We start from the raw sequence: 17993 nt of genomic DNA, 5'->3' as shown, positions 1-17993 counted from the left end.
GTTCCTCTGGGTGCCCAAAGAGGGGGCTGGACCATCAGGTGTCCCTCCACTGCAGCAGTTTGGGCACTTGGGTGGCCTAGATTTTTGCTGTGGAAGACTGGCCCGGTTGTAGGACATTAAGCATCTGCAAGGTGGTCCCAGGACTGTGACATCTAAGCGTTCCTTTCCACCCACGTTTGCAAATGACCCTCAAGGGGTTAATATTAATCCTGGGTGAGAATTATGAAAAATTATATGGTACCTCCATCCCTCCTGGCAAGTGAGGGCCCCTTATTTACAAATGACCATGAAGTATTAGCACCAGATTTTATCAACAGAACATGTGAACATTTTGTGACAGTGACACTCACCTGTTTGCTTCTGATTCCCAGTGCCACTTCAACCTCCATCAGAGGACTTCAGCTGCCCCAGCGATCAGGGCCTTCTGTACAGGAAATGGGCTCCTCCTCGAAGCACAGACAAGCAGCAGCCCTTAGGTCTCATCAGGTGAGCTGTTGTGGAGAGCACTCCAGTGGGAAGGGCTCAGGGTTGTCCTCATGGCATCTGAGTGTGACAGTCCTCCAAGAGTGTTAACAACCAGGAAGCTCACAGGAGCTCTGAACTTCGTTGCCCCAAGTTTTTACTGCAGGCTTTATTACAAAGCCATGATTTATTGGGTCACTACCGACATGGCTAACCCAAACCCTAACTGTAAGTCAAACCTTTCCTTAGCCCTAAACTTTGAGCCCCTTCCTCTCCTGGTGGCCACTCACTTGTCACAAAGCTTAAAGCCCCACTCCTCTAACCACATGGTTGGTGTCTCTGGCTGGCCAGTCCCCATCCTGAGTCATCTCATGAACACAAGCCATCCAAGGTTCCACCATGAATAGCATAGACACTCCTATCTTGGGAAATTTGGAAGCTTTAGCGGTTGCTGCCTAGGAACTGGGAAAAAAGACCTACCAAATTCTTCATTAAATAGGAGTAAATGTTATATTTCATTTAAATTATAAAATAAGAGAGAAATTCTCACTGCTTTTCTGTATCTGCTGTTCGACACCGTTTCACTACACCACGTGATTGTAATGTCGTGCTCAGCATGTGTCTTCTCAGAGCACCAGCGCTGGCTGCTCCCCGGGAGCTTATGCTGTTTGGGCAAGGCTGCTGGGGGGATACAGGCCAAGGACAACCGAGAAAACAAAAATAATCGGGCAAATAAGGAAACAATGTCAGATTGAAATGAAGAAATAACACAGTGTTGAGATGGGAGTCTTGGGGGGAAGTGAGTTAAGAAAGTTATCTTTGAGTAGGTTACATGTGAGCTGAGATGGTGAAAAGGAGGCTGGAATTTGAAGATCTGGGAAAAGTCACCCATGGAATAGAGGCAGCTTGTCTATTGGCCCTGAGGCACAAATGTGCTCAGCAGGTTTGAGGAGATACTGGAGCCAGCGCTGGTGAGAGTGATGAGACGCGAGGTTTAGAAGGGCATCAGGAGCACGGAAAGGAGTGTAGACTCTAAGCGCAGTGAGAAGCAGTCATGATAGCTTAAGCACTAAAGTAATTTTCTCTCATTCACATTTTGCAAAGATAATGTGGAGAATGTATAGCAGGGACTCAGGAAGCAGGGAGGCCAGGTAGGAAGCTCTTGGATTGGGCCAGTTGAGAGATGGTGGGAGCCAATGAGGAATGCGTTTGGGGAGTGGGGCTGACAGGATGCAGTTATGGGCTGGCTGTGGATGGTTAGGAGAAGAGGAGGGTCAAGGTAGCCCCAGGTCGGTCTGGAGCCAGGTGTCTGTTCTTTCTTTTCTCAGTGCCCCATGCAGTTGCCCATCTACTTGGGCAAACCTCTTAACCTTCAAAGTGAGGGTTTTAAAACACTGAAGTCTATTTGTTGTTTCACATTTTATGGAAAGATTCAAACATGTACAGAAATAGAGAGAACAGTACAGCCAGCCTGCCTGTATCAGTCACCCAGCTCCAGAATTATAAACTCAGAGTCACTGTTGTTGCATCTTTCATCTCCATCTCCTCCCCTCCCCCACTATGGGGTCATTTTGAAGACAATCCTACATAGCTTAACCTTTCATTAGTGAAATGACAAGGTCTCTTTCAAATAAAATTGGAATATTCTTTTTTTTAGGGTTACAAAATAATTCCCTGCTTGTCACAAAAATACACTTTTAAGTAGTTTTGGGGTTGAAATCAAGATCCAGACAAGATTCAGACATTGCAGCTAGCATATCTCTCAAGTGTGTTCTAATCTATAATTTTCCTGTTTCTCATTTTCCTTGAAATTGCTGAGGGGTTTCTCTATTTCCTGTTTGGCTGATTTCATTCTCCCCTATGGTGTTAGACTTGTTTCTCCATCCTATGTATTGGCTTTAGCTAAGTGATTTAATCCTCCCCTAAAAGCTTGGTCTGATTGAGGTTCAACTTTGTGCAAAAATATTTTTTATGTGAAGTTTTGTACTCCTGTCATAAGGTACATAATATTACAGTTGACTCTCTTTTTTGTGATGACAGCAGCCAAAAATGATTGTCACCCGGGATCATTATTTCATAAGGAATTTTATTTCATGTGGTCATACTCTAATTTCCTCCCTCAATTATCAGCAGGATCAGTCACGAAGAGGCACTTTCTCCTTAACCCGGGTTATCCTTTAGAACACAGTTTTAAAGGAGGATATTTGTTAATATGTAAATATTTAAAATTGATAATTTTTTTTCTTTTTAATTTTTTTTTCTAATGGAGGTACTGAAGATTGAATCTAGGACCTTATGCATGCTGAGCACACACTCTGCCACTGAGTGTACCCAATCCCAGTTGAGATTCATATTTATTTGATATCTTCCTTCTGTTATTTTTGTTTTGTGTTATACAGAATTTGAAGGCAGGGCAATGGGTTTGACCGCTTTTTAATCATTCTTTATGGGCTTTTGGGGTTTGTGTGTGTGTTTGTGTTTGTAAAGAAAACAATTTTCCCACTATTTTAAGTATGTATTGCTAAGGCAATTATGTTGATCTTTTCCCTGCTCCTGGTCCATGTATTCCCTTGTTACTTCCCACTAGTGGCCCCTTGAGCTCTGTGACAAGACTAGCATGTCGTTAATCCATGTGGAAGGAGATCTGAAGAGATTTATTCAAGGAGATGAAATTTGTAGACAATGTATTGGAAAGTATTGTGAAAGTTGTTCGTTAAGAGAAGGTCTGAGGTTGAATTGTTAAGTGCACAGAAATCTAAGCTATGAACTACCAAGACAATTATTAACTCCAGGAAAACAAAGTAGGGAAGAAAAGGTAAGACTAGCACAAATTGCTACAGCTTTGAATAGTCTGTACAGAGTAATAATAATGTAAAGCAAGGATACTGAGCTGATGAAAATTATAATGTAACTGTATTAAAAGGTTGGAAGAAAGAAGGTTTGGGTATGTAGATGAGATGGGGTTTGAAAGAGATCTGAACCCTCATTTTCCAAAATAGAAAGTTAAATAGGTGATACATAAAGCTGAAAAAGTTATCAGGCTGTGTTACAAGGATATTAGTCAGAGAAAGGGAGTAAGTATTCCAAGAGTCAGCAGTAGGAGCTGAACGTGGTTGTTTCTGGCCAGGAAATGGGGCAGTTGTTGGGAACTGCTCCTTTTTACAATCGGTGTTCGAGAACTGTTTGACTCTTTATTGAATGTATGGCATTAGTTTGATAAAAAGAAATCAAAGCTGAATTTTGAAAAATTTATGTTAAGAATTGGGGTGCTTTTGCAGAGAGAGATAACAATCAGCAAAACTACATTTGAAGGGATCCTCATTATTCCTTGCATTTCAGCAAGGACTAGGAGGCAGACATCTGTTTAAGGTTCAAAAATTCTGTCTGACCTTCCTGCCGACTTGTAACCTTTGGAAGTAATGAACTCCCCGTCACTGTAAATATCCAGGCAGAGGCTGCCTGACCAGCTCTCTAACTGTAGCAGGGTGTGTTTACCATTGGGCAGTTAGAGCAGGCAACTTCTAACATTCTTTCAGTTTTGAATTTGGCATTTTCAGGATGGATAGTTGATAAGAATGTATTACAAAAAGCTTAACAAGAAAGTCCAAGACATCTCAAACCCATTGCCAGGGTTTTCTCTGCCAGACACCATCCTAAGCCTGCCACCAGTGAGGCAGGCCACAAAGCCCAGTCACATAAGAATGAACACACTTTGTCGCTCCTATCTGATTTGGCATCAGTCTCAGCCCTTTTCCCCATGGAATGGTCCACGCCCATGTCTCTGACGATGGAGCTGGTCTCACAGCAGCTCTATGAGCACTGGTCCAGCCCAAGGGATTCCTGCGTGAAGTTTTCCAGGATTCCAGGCTATTCTCAGAGCTGAGTCCCCCTTAGGCTAAGCCCACGGAACTCATCTTAGCTCCAGACTGAGCCGGAAGCCTCAGAGAGAACTCAGAGCTGAGGAAATCCACAGGTTTTACCCAGCACTGCCGAATCATCAGTGAGCCAGTTGAGGGAAGGATCAGCAACAGCAAGACACACCTGAGCTGCCGTCTCATTGTTCCACCTCATCCCTAAACCCTCTGTGTCTGCCTGTCTGTGTCGGTCTCCCTTTTAGGATCAGCCTGGCACCACTTCATGCCCTGCCTCCTTTCTTCTAATCTTGCCTCCCTGGCCTGTTCCATCTACTCCAGATTAACTGAGAAAAGGTTTTAAAACCTAGGAACAACAGACGTGCTAGATACAAAGAATACAGGGCAATGTCTTCCTCAGCCACATCCCTCCTGCCCTCTCCCATTCCCTCAATGTCAATGAGTTTTATAAATATTTTGTCAGACAGACATTGCACTCGCAGTTGTTATCATTATCAGCCATTTCCTTATTATCTGTGGTTTATGATGCATTTGCTCCAGGGACTTTCCCGAGATAAGGCAGGAGCAGATGACTGAGCCACTTGTTGATGTCCACTTGTGTCAAGCCTGTTAAGAATGATTTTTGGGGGGATTTGTTGAATGTGCCAGACTGTCCAGTGAGTGGTGATGATCCCCTGCATCTGCTCTCGAGTTGGCCTCATCCCCTCCTTTGCTCTGTTCTCATTTATCTCTCTTCAGCAGGTGAGCCAGTGATCTGTACTTCTATGATACATAAAACACTTCTTATTTCATGGTAGAATTTGGGGGCTGCTATGAAAACGGATATGTTTTAAGAGTGAATTGAGTCGGAGGTTTAAACTTAAAGCCCCCTTGATTTAGAATCAGAAATTAATATGATGGAGGGAGGGTATAGCTCAGTGGTAGAGTGCATGTCTAGCATGCATGAGGTCCTGGGTTCAATCCCCAATGCCTCCATTTAAAAACAAATAAATAAACCTAATTATGCCCCCCAAAAAAGAAAAAATAAATTAACATGAGGATGAAGCTACAGAGTGATTATTTGTGTCTTCTGAAACTTCCTTCTGTCTTTCTGCAGGAAATTCTAAGGAGAGAAGTTCGGAATCTACTTTGCTTGGCTGGGCTATTACACTCAGATGCTCCTCCTGGCAGCAGTCGTGAGGGTGACTTGCTTTCTGTGTGGATATTTTAATCAAAATAACTGTACCTGTGGGTAACTTGTCTTTATTCCTTCTTACCGTGCTTACTTAACTTAGAATGACATTCTCCAGGAGCATCCATGTTGCTGCAAATGGCCCTATATTGTCAGTTTATATGGCTGAGTAGTATTCCATTGTATAAATATACCACTTCTTTAGCCAGTCATCCGCTGATGGACATTTAGGCTATATCCATGTCTTGGCTACTGTAAATAGTGCTGCTATGAACATTGGGATGCAGGTGTCATCCTGAAGTAGGGTTCCTTCAGGATACATGCCCAGGAGCAGGATTCATAGGTCATATGGCAAGTCTATTCCTAGACATTTGAGGGAACTCAATACTCTTTTCCACAGTGGCTGCACCAAACTGCATTCCCACCAGAAGTGTAGGAGGTTCCCCTTTCTCCACAGCCTCTCTAGCATTTGTCATTTGTGGATTTTTGAATGATGGCCATTATGACTGGTTTGAGGTGATACCTCATTGTTGTTTTGATTTGCATTTCTCTGATAATTAGTGACATTGAGCATTTTTTCATGTGCCCATTGATCATTTGTATGTCTTCCTTGGTGAATTGCTTGTTTAGGTCTTCTGCCCATTTTTGGTTTAGGTTATTTGGTTGTTTCTTATTAAGTCATTTGAGCTGCTTATATATTCTGGAGATCAAGCCTTTGTCAGTTTCATTTGCAAAAATTTTCTCCCATTCTGTAGGTTGTCTTTTTTTTACATATGGTGTCCTTTGCTGTGCAGAAGCTTGTAAGTTTCTTTAGGTCCCATTTGTTTATTCTTGCTTTTATTTCTATTGCTTGGGTAGACTGCCCTAAGGGAACATTTCTGAGATGTATGTCAGATATTTTGCCTGTATTTTCTTCTAGGAGGTTTATTGTATCTTGTCTTATGTTTATCTTGCTGAAGAGACTGTCTTTATTCCATTGTATATTCTTCCCTCCTTTGTCGAAGATTAGTTGACCAAAAGTTTGTGGGTTCATTTCTGGGCTCTCTATTCTGTTCCATTGGTCTATATGTATGTTTTTGTACCAATACCATGCTGTCTTGATGACTGTAACTCTATAGTATTGTCTGAAGTCTGGGAGAGTTATTCCTCCAGGCTCTTTCTTTTTTTTCTTCAGTAATACCCTGGAATTTCTATGTCTTTGATGGTTCCATATAAATTTTATTGTGATTTGTTCTAGTTCTATGAAATATGTCTTGAGTAATTTTACAGGGATTGCATTAAATCTGTATATTGCCCTGGGCAGTGTGACCATTTTAACAATATTGATTCTTGGAATCCAAGAGCATGGGATACCTTTCCATTTTTTAAAGTCTTCTTCAATTACCTTCACCAATGGTTTATAGTTTTCTGTGTATAATTCTCTCACCTCTGTGGTTAGATTTATTCCTAGAAATTTTATTACTTTGGGTGCTATTTTAAAGTGTTTTATTTCTTTACTTCCTTTTTCTGTTGATTCATCATTAGTGTAAAGAAATGCAACTGATTTTTGAACATTAATCTTGTAACCTGCTACCTTGCTAAATTCTTCGATCAGCTCTAGTAGTTTTGGTGTGGACCTTTTAGGGTTTTCTATATATAGTGTCGTGTCATCTGCATGTAGTGACACTTTTACCTCTTCTTTTCCAATTTAGACCCCTTTTACTTCTCTTACTTGCCTGATTGCTATGGTCAGGACTTCCAAGCCTATGTTGAATAGGAGTGGTGATAGTGGCATCCTTGTCTTGTCCCAGAATTTAGTGAGAAGCTTTTGAGGTTTTCACCATTTAGTGCTATGCTGGCTGTAGGTTTGTCATATATAGCTTTCATGATGTTGAGTTATGTTCCCTCAATACCCACTTTGGTGAGAATTTTTATCATAAATGGGTGTTGAATTTTATCAAAAGCTTTTATGCATCTATTGAGATGATCATGTGGTTTTAGTCCTTTCTCTTGTTGATGTGAAGTATTACATTGATTGATTTGTATATGTTAAACCACCTTTGTGTCCCTGAGATGAACCCCATTTGAGCATGTTGTATAATCTTTTTTATGTGCTGTGGAATTCTATTTGCTAGTATTTTGGTAAGGACTTTTTTGCATCTGTGTTCATCAGTGATATTGGTCTGTAATTCCCTTTATTGGTGGTGTCTTTGCCTGGTTTTGGTATCAGGGTGATTGTGGCTTCATAGAATGAGTTTGGGAATATTCCTTCTTTTCAGTCTTCTGGAAGAGTTTGAGAAGGACTGGTAGGAGTACTTCTTTGTATGTGTGGCAGAATTCCCTGGTGAAGCTGTCCAGTTCTGGATTTTATTTGTAGGGATTCTTTTTTTATTGTTAATTCGATTTCATTCCTAGTGATCGGTTTGTTCAAGTGGTCAGTTTCTTCTTGATTCAGTTTTAGTGGACTGTATGTTTCCAGAAACTTGTCCATCTCCTCTAGGTTATCCCTTTTTTTATGTAGTTTTTCATGATATTCTCATATGATATTCTATATTTCTATGTTATTTGTTGTAATTTCTCCATTTTCCTTTCTTATTTTGCAAATTTGTGCTCTCTCTTTTTTCTTCTTTGTGAGTTTGGCCAGAGGTTCTCGATTTTATTTACTCTTTCAAAAAATTGCTTTTGGTTTGATTGATTATTTTCTCTATTACTTTTAATCTCTATTTTATTTATTTCCTCCCAGATCTTAATTATTTCCTTCCTTCTGCTGACTTTTGGGTGTTTTTACTCTTCAGTTTCTAGTTCTTTTAACTGGTGGGTTAGATTTTTTTTATGATATTGTTCTTCTTTTTTGAGGAAGGCCTGTATCACTCTAAACTTTCCTCTTAGCACTGCTTTTGCTTTGTCCCATAAGTTTTTTGTGGTTGTTTTCATTTTCATTTGTCTCAAGGTATTCCTTAATTTCAACTTTGATTTCATCATTGACCCATTTTTTTTTAATACCATGTTGTTTAATCTCTATGCTTTCCTTTTTTTTATGCTTTGTTTCTCTGAAGTTGTTTTCTAGTTTCAATGGCATTGTGGTCAGTAAAGATGCTTGAGATAATTTCTATCTTCTTAAAATTTTTGAGGCTTCTTTTGTGACCAAGTACATGATGAATCCTAGAAAATGTTCCACGCACACTTGAAAAGAATGTATATCCTAATTTGGGGGGTTGTAATGCTCTGAAAATATCCACTAAATCTAATTTTTCTAATGTATCATTTCATTTCTCTGTTGCCTTATTTATTTTTTGTGTGGAAGATCTGTCTAGTGATGTTAAAGTGGTGTTAAAACTTCTGACAATGATTGTATTCCCATCAATTTCCCCATTTATCTCTGTTAGTAGTTGTTTTATGTACTTAGGTGCTCATGTTGGATGCATATATATTAATGATTATAATATCCTCATCTTGTTTTGCTCCTTTAATCATTATAAAATGCCTTTATTTATCTTTCTTTATGGCCCTTGTTTTAAAGTCTATTTTGTCTGAAATCAGAACTGCTACACCTGCTTTTTTGGAGTTTCCATTTGCATGGAATATCCTTTTCCGTCCATTCACTCTCAATCTATATGTGTCCTTCTCCCTAAAGTGTGTCTCTTGTATGCAGTTTATTGAAGTTTCTTGCTTTATTATCCAGTCTGCCACTCTGTCTTTTGACTGGAGCATTTAGTCCATTATCATTTAGAGTAATTAATGATAAATGAGTGTTTATTGCTATTTGAACTTATATTTGCAGTTGATTTCATATTTCTTCTTTGTTCCTTTCTTCTTCCTTTTGTGGTATGGTAATTTTCCTTTGTGTTATCTTGGATTGTATTTAGTTTTTGTTACTCACTTGTAAGTTTTTGGCTTGTGGTTACACTTTTTTGTAAGTCTGTTAACCAATTACTGTGACTGTGTGTACTAAACAGATAGTAATGTAATCTCAAACCCATCCTACCGAGAACAAAAAATTTAAGAAAAAAGAAGAAAAAAAAGATACTCTATATTTTCTTGCTTCCCTCTCCCACTCAATGATTTAGATGTCTTCTTTTACAATTTCATGTTTATTCTATTTGTAATTCATGGTAGTATCATCTTTCCAGTTATAAGCTCTCATTTCTGTATCATCCTGCTTCTTTTTTATTTAGAGTGTACCTTACAATATTTCTTTTAGCATGGGTTTAGTGTTGCTAAAGTCTTTTAGTTTTTCTTCTCTGTGAAATTCATTACCTCTCCCTCTGTTCTAAAGGATAGCCTTGCTGCAGAAAGTATCCTAGGCTGCATCTGTTTTTTCATTCAGGACTTTGAATACATATTTCCACTCCCTTCTGGCCTGTAGTGTTTCTGTAGAGAAATCAGCTGAGAGCCATCTCTTGTAACTCACTCTTTGTTTTTCTCTTGCTGCCTTTAGGATCATTTCTTTATCCTTCAGTCTGGCCATCTTGATTTTGTTGTCTTGGTGTGAGTCTCTTTAGGCTCTTCCTGTTTGGGAACCTCTGAGCCTCCTGTACTTGGGTGTCTGATTCTTTCTTTATGTTTGGGAATTTTTCAGTTATGATTTCTTTAAATACCTTCTCCATCCCCTTTGTTCTTTCTTCCCCTTCTGGAACTCTTATGATGCATAGATTGGCATGCTTTATATTATCCCATAGGTTCCTTATATTGTTTTCATTGTGTTTTATTTTTTTCTCTCAACTGTTCTGATTGTGTGCTTTCTGTTGTCCTGTCTTCTAGGTCACTTATTCGTTCCTCTGCATTATCTAGCATGCGTTGTACTGCCTTTAGGTCAGATCTCATTTCAGCCAATGAATTTACCAATTCTACTTGGCTCTTCTTTATAGCTACTATTTTGTTTTTGACATATTTTATGTCTCTAAACACTATCTCTTTTAATTCCTTCAGTAATTCGATCACTTCTTTTTAGAAATCTTGATCTAATAGGCCATTAATATCTATTTCATTGATCGTTCTTTCAGGGGATTTCTCTTTCTCTTTTAATTGGGAATACTTCCTCTGCTTCTTCAACTGCTCATATCTCTCTGGCACTGTGGCTTAAGGAGTATCAGTTATCTATTGTGGCCCTTAAAGGGGTTTATTTCTTTATCTATCTAAGGCCTATGCTGGAATAAAACTTAAAAACAAGAGAGAGAAATAGAATTTTAAAAGAATGGAGGAAAAGAAGGTTTGAAAACAGTGCATAATCAATAATAGAAGAGCAAGTTGAAGAAGAATAGGAATCGAGTTGAGATGTCTTTTTAAAACCTTAATAAAAAGAAGAAAAAAATCAAAACACAATATTTAAAACCTGTGAATAATCAATAACAGATCAAATCCAAGAGAATTAAAAATGAAATGAAAATTGTAAACATATAGAACTGTTTAAAAAGTAAAGATTAAAAAGCTAATAGAAAATAAAACAGGTATAAAAAGATTTTAAAAACAAAGATGTGTTCTCCTAGAGACTGAACGCTCTTAATGGTTTTATTGAGAGGTCTTTGTGTCTTCGCCCTGTTTCATGAACTCAGCTTGCTCTGTTGGCCCCCTCGTCTGTGCTGCTCACAGTGTCCATTGGCAAGAAGATTGCACCCCTCCAACACTGGGTCAGGTGCTTCTCTCCTTCGCGGTGGGCGGGTGGGTCACTCCCCGTCCGGATGCCACAGTCAGTGCTGTGTCAGTTGCTCCATAGGTGGGCTCAGCTTCAAGAATAACAGGTTTATGGAGATATAATTCACATACCATAAAATGCAGCCTTTGAAAGTGTGCATTAGGGTTTTATGTACATTTCAGGGTTGTGTAGCCATCACCCCCAAAAGGAACCAGTACCCTTTAGTAAGTCAGTCCCTAACCTTCCTTTCCCTTAGCCCTCAACAGCCACCACTCTACTTTCTGCCTCTATGGGTTTGCCAGTTGTAGGCATTTCATATAAGTAGAACCATACAGTATGCTGCCTTTTTTGATTATCGTCTTTCATTTAGTGTGACGTTGTCAAGGCTCATCCATCGTGTAGCATATATCAATACCCAAATTCCTTTTTGTATTCATATAATATGCCATAGTTATAAATACACCACATTGCTTATCCATCCATCAGTTGATGATGAATAATTCTGCTGTAAATGCTCATGGACAAGTTTTTGTGTGAACACATTTTCACTTCTCTTCAGGATATATCAAAAAATGGAATTGCTGGGATGTATTCTACTTTTAAATTTTTGAGGAATTGCTAATATAGCTTTTAAAGTGACTGAAGCATTGTATATTTCCAGAAATAATGTATGAGGAGTCCAGTTTCTCCACATCCTCAACTACACTTTTTATAACTGGGTTTATAAATTCATATTTATATATCATATATCATATATATTTGTCATCCTAGTTGGTATGAAGTGGTATGTCATTGTGATTTTGATTTCTGTTTCCCTAATGCCTACTGATGTTGAACATCTTTTTATGTGCTTAGTTCCCATTCGTATGTCTGCTTTGGAGAAACACCTATTCAAATTCTTTGCCCATTTTAATTATATTTGTCTTTGTATTGTCATGTTTTAAGTCTTCTTTGTCTATTCTGGATAAAAGTCCCTTATCAGGGAAAATTTTGGAAATATTTTCATCCATCCTGTGTATTGTCTTCTTACTTTCTTCATGAAGTCCTTTGAAGCACAGAAGTTTTTAATTTTACTGAAGTCCAGTTTACTTGATTTTTTCCTTTTGTTGTTTGTGCTTTTGGTGTCATATATTACAAGTATTTGTAATCCAAAATCCTGAAGATTTTCTCATTGTTCATTTTCTAAATGTTTTATAGTTTCAGGTCTGTGATTTATTTTGAGTTAATTTCCATAAATGGTGTTAAGATAAAAGTTCAGTTTTCTTTCTTTTCAGATGTATGTACAGGTGTCCCAGCATCATTTTTGTAAAGATTATTTTTCCCCATTGGATTGTCATGGCACTTTTGTCAAAAATTATATGGCTGTGTGTAAGACTTTGTTTATGGTCTCTTAGTTCTTTTCTCTCAATCTATTTTTCTGTCCTTTCTGCAAGTATCACACTGTATGGATCACAGTTTTGTTAGTGAGTTTTGAATTTGGAAACTTCAAAACTTTGTTCTTTTTCAAGATTGTTTTGACTATTTTGGGTATCTTGCATTTCCATATTAGTTTTAGGATCAGCTTGTTCATTTCTGCCAAAAAGCCAGAGCTGCATTGAATGTATAGGTCATTTTGAGGACAATGGCCATCCTAACAATAATAAGGCTTCTGATCCATGAACACAGAAGAGCTTTCCATTTATTTTAGGTCATTTTTAAATTCTATCACTAGTATTTTAGTTTTCAATATACATGTTTCAGATATTTTTCTCAGTATTCCACATATTTTTCTTAATATTACTAATTATTTTATTCTTTTTGATGCTATTGTAAATGAAAAGGTTTCCTTCATTTTATTTTTAGATTATTCACTGCTGTTGAATAGAAATGTAATTAATTTTTATATATTCATTTGTGTCTTACAATTTTGGTCAGACTGGGTTATTAATTCTAAGAGGATTTTTTTTTCTTTTCTCTCTATTTTTACTTTGTGGATTCCTTGTGATTTCAATATATAATATCATGCCATCTGGAATCAAAACAGTTTTATTTCTTTCTTTCTAATCTAGAGGCTTTATTTTCTTTGTCTGATTGATTTGACTAGAACTTCTAGTACAATGTTGATTTTGGGAGGGAATAATTCAGTGCTTCTGCATTATGTATGATCTTTGCTTCAGGTTTTTCATAGATGTTCTCTGTCAAGTTGAGGAAGTTCTCTTCTATTCCTAGTTTTTATCCATTATTCTATTAATATGGTGTATTACATGAATTGACTTTTGTATGTTGTACTGCCTTTGCATACCTGGATACATCCCACTTAATAGTGGTCTATTTTATATGTTACTGTTTTGGATTTGCTTGTATTCTGTTGAGGATTTTTGCATTTATATTCATAAGAGATAGTCTTTAGTTTTCTTGTGATGCCTTTGTCTGGTTTTCGTATCAGTGTGATACTAGTCTCATTGAATGAATTGGGAAGTGTGCCCACCTCTTTATTTTCAGACGAATTTGTGAAGCATTTTTTGTTTGTTTTTGTTTTAGTTTTTTCTTTAAGTACTTGATGGAATTCACCAGTAAAGCCATACGGGCCTAGCATTTCTTTGTGTGAATGTTTTGGATTGCTATTTCAGTCACTACTTACTGTAGGATTATTTGAGTTTTCTCTTTCTCCTTGAATTAGCTTCAGTCATTTATGTCCTTCTAGGAATTTATCCATTTCATCTAGATTATCTCATTTATTGGCTATAGAATTATCCATGGTATTCCCTTATATTCCTTGTTATTTTTGTAAGGGCAGTAGTGACATCCTTCCTTTCATTTCTCATTTTAGTAATTTGAATCTTCTCTCTTTTTTTTTCAGTATTAGATAAAATTTGTCAATTTTATTGATCTTTTCAAAGAACCAACTATTCCTTTTGTTGATTATTCTCTGTTGTTCATCTATTGTCTATTCCATTTATTTCTGCCTTTAGTATTTTGATTAGAATGTTTAATTCATTTATATTAATGTAATTTCTTATCAGATTGAAGTTACAACTGCTGTCTACTTTGTATATGTCTTTTTTTCCCATTCCTCTATTACTACACATTTTTGTACATAGTAAGCATTTTCAAGTGTGCCATTTTAATTTGTTTATTTTATCTTTTTCTTCTCCTCCTCCTACTCTTCCTCCTCCTCCTTCTCTTCCATTGCCCTGGAGAGTAAAATTAACATCTTGTTTTAAAGCAATCTAGTTCACATGAATACCAACTTAATTTCAACAGTACACAAAAACTTTGCTTTGGTATCAGTCTTTTCCCTCCCCCTCCTCATGCTGTCATTTTCATACAAATTGCACCTTTATACATTTATAAGCTCATCTACACAGTTTCATAAGTATTGTTTTATGCAGTTGTCCTTTACATCAAATAGAACAAAACATTTACATGTAATGCCCGATTTATACTGTTTTATTTTTTTACTCATGTAGTAGTGCTCTTTATTTTTCAGGCGAGTGTCCTTTCATTTACACCTGCTGGACTATCCTTAGTATTTCTTGTAGGGCAGGCCTGCTAGCAATGGATTCTTTCAGATTTTGTTTTTGTAGGAGTGTCTTAATTTCTCCTTTAATTTTTTTAAAGAATCATTTTGCTGGCTATAAAATACTTGGTGACAGTCTTTTCCTTTTATCTCTTTGATGATACCATCCACTGCCTTCTGGTCTCCATGGTTTTTGATGAGAAATCAACTGTCTTACTGAGGAGCCTTTCTATATGTTGAGCCACTTTTCTCTTTCGGCTGTCAAGATACTTTATTCTTGTCTTTTGACACACTGAATCTGATGTGCCTATTTTAGATGTCTCTAAGTTTATACCACATGGAGTTTGTTGAGCTGCTGGGATGTACAAATTAATATTTTCATCAAATTTGGGAAGTTTTCAGCCATTATTTCTTTATATATTCTTTCTTCCCCTTTTTTTCTCTCCCTCCTTCTGGCGCTCCCATTATGTGTGTATTGGTATTGTTGATGGTGTCCCACCTATCTCTGACACAGTGTTCATTTTTTTTTCATTCATTTTTCTTTCTGTTCCACAGACAGGGAAATCTCAGTAGTTTTAATTTAACTGACTTTTTCTTCAACAAGTTCATATCTACAGAGAAACCACTTATTGAAGTTTTTATTTTAGTCATTATATTTGTATCTCTAGAATTTCTAGTTGGTTTTTATTATAAATTTTATTTATTGTTATTCTCTGTACAATGAGATGAGCACATAATTTAATCCTTTAGGCATGGTTTCTGTTAGTTTTTTGAACATATGTGTAATTGCTTATTTATGTCTTTGTCTAGTAAGTCCAGTGTCTGGGCTACCTCAGGGAGTTTCTGTTGACTACTTTTTCCCCGTCTGTTATGACCAAACTTTTCTGTTTCTTTGTACATCTTGTAATTTTCTGTTGAAAGCTGGACATTTAAAATATTACAATGTGGCAGATCTGAAAGCCTGATTTTCCTCATCTCCAGGGTTTATCGTTGCTTTCATTGTCATTGCTGCTGCTGCTATTTATTTAGTTACTTTCCTGAACAAATTCTGTAAAGTCTGTTTTCTTTATCATGCATGACCATGAGATCAGTGTGTGTGAAGAAAGCCTAGTTGTCATCACTGTAGTAATGATTGGACAGTGATTTCTTTCAATGCCTGGAGACAATCGTTTGAGCTGTTGCCAGGTGGCTGTGTGTCCACGTGCTGAGGGATGCCCTCAGCACCGGCATGCAGTCAGCAGCTCTTCCGTATCCTTTAGTTCTTGCTTATGCAGAACCTCAAGTTCAGCCAGAGTTGAAGGCTTAGGATTTTCTCAGATCTTTCCTTGCCATGTGCCACACATGTATATTGCCTTCTACAATTCTCAGAATTTTTTGGAGCTTTTTAACCCTACCTTCACCCCCAGAACGTCTCATTAATCAATTTTGCCTTCTAAGTTTCCTAGTCAGCACGTAGTTAGCCTCTACTGGTCCCACTGCCTCAGGCAGTTGTAATGTTAGATACTCACTGCTGATTGTTTCCCACACACACTCTGGGGACAGGCTGTTTGCACAGCATGAGTTTGTGACAGGTCACATAGTGACAGCTCTCTGGGGGCGGATTTTTTGGGTAACTTTAAATCACTTCTGCCCCTACCTTGATTGTGAGACTATTGCTTATAAAGGCCACCATTTAGGTGAGGATACAGGGATGGGGTAGATCAAGTTACAATGCCTCAAAACTCACTATCTTTATGGAGATTTAGCTGGGTTTTTTTTCTCAAATAAAGACTCCCCGAATTGCTGGAAGTGTTGGTTTAATTTCCAGAGTTCTACAGAGGTTAATTTTGACAAATTTTACAAAGCCATTGTCATTGCTTCATAGAGGAGTAAGTTTTCCAAGATGTTTACTCAGATAGTCTAGAAGTGTATCCCATTTGCATTTGTGTTTAACTGAGTTACTTGCAAGACTAACTAATTCTACAGCTCCAGCCCCATTCACATAAGAGTCCACCTGCATGGATTCTCCTACAGCAGTGTACAACCTGTTGTCAGATTGTTGTTTTTCTTATTAAAGTGTAGGGGTTTTTAAAAATATGCTCATGAATAGCCTTTTGTCATTGTTACACGTTACAAAACTTCCACTAGTCTGTAGCTATTTTTTCCCCTCACTTATCGTTGCTTTAATGAAGTTCTCACTTTTAAGGATTTTCAGTAAAGCAGTTTGTGGATGCTGATCACACGGGTGAGGCATTTAACTACTGTCTAAACCTCAGTCTTTGCTCTGATTCACTGTCTGGAACATCTGAACACATCTACTGAACCCCATATACCAATGGATGCTGACAGACCTAATTAAAAAAATGCTTTTTAAGTAAAGCAAAAAATATTAACTTTGACACTGGAAACGACAAATCTCAAATTTCCTAGCTGATCTTGCTTTCTGTGATCATGAGCTACATCATGTTTTTAGAGCCGACAGGCATATTGAACTACTGATTTTATTTCATCGGATTTTAGAATGCAGAACACATTTCAGGCCCACTTATAGTACCATATGTGTATCTTAAATGATATGTACATATGATGATGTCTTTATTATAAGTACCTTATTTTATTTTAAGTACCTACTGCTGTGCATCTCATTAAGGAAAGCTTGAAACTGCAGTACTGAAATTTTTCATACCACCATCATCCCATAGCATCTCTTTTCCACTTATATGTTGTGTGGCAGAATATTTTTCTGCTCCCTAGAAATGATCAATGTTGAAGGGGAAAAAAAACCCCTCCTCAAATAAATATACTCCAAATCACACACTTATCTGAACGATGGCCACCATTTTAGTCCATAGTCCACACCAATCCATCTAATCATACTGACTCAGAATACTCAACATAGACAATCCACCCCTGAATTCAGGGTCCTCAACACACGTTCTATCCCCTCCCCATTCCTTGTTGACTCTGACCTACTTTTGTCCAACGTGTCCTGCCAGTCTCTTTGCTACTTGACTGCACTTTTTAATTTTTACCTTTGAGTTCCAGGCTGCGCCTAGTGATTTCCAGAGAAACGCCAGACACTTGGCTCATCAGGAGGGGCGGTGAGGATTTCAGAAAGCTGTTAAACTAACTCACTTTCAGATAGTGAGTGGCTGTTGTGCGCATTCCTTCTAGATCTCTGCCATGCCGGCTGCATCCACCCCAGCAAAATAACGTAGCTCCTCCAACCACCTCTGCCTCCATTCATCTGGGTTTCTGCTTTCAGTGACACTCAGATGCTGCTGATGGGCAATATATATATATATTTTTTAATTGAAGTATAGTCAGTTACAATGTGTCAATTTCTGATGTACAGCGCAATGTTCCAGTCCTTCATATTCACATATATATGTATGAATT

General features: G+C 37.6%; 1 long non-coding RNA gene across 1 annotated transcript in view; it reads left to right on the top strand.

Annotated features, from left to right (window-relative positions):
* Positions 1 to 438: 438 nt before the first annotated feature.
* LOC140693558 (uncharacterized) overlaps positions 439 to 17993 on the top strand; it is a 34145-nt gene continuing 16590 nt past the window's right edge. The window contains exons 1-2 of the long non-coding RNA XR_012069328.1: positions 439 to 486; positions 5431 to 5515. This is a non-coding gene — a long non-coding RNA (uncharacterized lncRNA). The remainder of the gene's footprint in view (positions 487 to 5430; positions 5516 to 17993) is intronic.

The sequence above is a fragment of the Vicugna pacos genome, unplaced genomic scaffold (assembly GCF_048564905.1).
Source record: "Vicugna pacos unplaced genomic scaffold, VicPac4 scaffold_19, whole genome shotgun sequence".
Lineage (NCBI taxonomy): Eukaryota > Metazoa > Chordata > Mammalia > Artiodactyla > Camelidae > Vicugna > Vicugna pacos.
The sequence above is the reverse complement of the archived record's forward strand: the minus strand, read 5'-3'. Positions and strand labels throughout refer to the sequence as shown.